Raw genomic sequence first — 386 nt, 5'->3', positions numbered from 1 at the left:
ACATAGGCAGCTGGAGCAATACAAGCACCAGCATCTGGGTGGGCGCCCAGGGGCTGCACATCAACCCCTTTTGGGTTGCATACGGTCCATAGGTGCCCAGTTGGATAGCCCTGAATTAATTGAATCAGAGAGGCACAAGCTTTGGTGAGCAAGAGCTCGCTGCAAGAAGCAGGTGAGTTAGCATAGCCGCAGCCTTTTAAGTGGCCAGGGGACAGAACCAGCACTATTGCTATGGGGCTGGGCTGGGGCCCTGCTCCACACCTCAGGTTGCAGCAGGGACAGAGCCTGCCAGCACCAGAACAAACGTAAGGGGGAAGGGGCAGAAGCAGCATGGGGAGAGATGAAGGCCGGAAGATGTGTAGAGGTAAAGGTGGGGGGCCGGGGGG

The 386-nt window shown here is 57.8% G+C and overlaps 1 protein-coding gene across 3 annotated transcripts in view; it reads right to left on the bottom strand.

Moving 5' to 3' along the window:
- The window catches only part of CCDC112 (coiled-coil domain containing 112), a 49,619-nt gene that overhangs the window by 20,214 nt on the left and 29,019 nt on the right, over positions 1-386 (bottom strand). The gene's annotated exons all lie outside the window — the stretch shown is intronic.

The sequence above is a fragment of the Alligator sinensis genome, unplaced genomic scaffold (assembly GCF_000455745.1).
Source record: "Alligator sinensis unplaced genomic scaffold, ASM45574v1 scaffold609_2, whole genome shotgun sequence".
NCBI lineage: Eukaryota > Metazoa > Chordata > Crocodylia > Alligatoridae > Alligator > Alligator sinensis.
The sequence above is the reverse complement of the archived record's forward strand: the minus strand, read 5'-3'. Positions and strand labels throughout refer to the sequence as shown.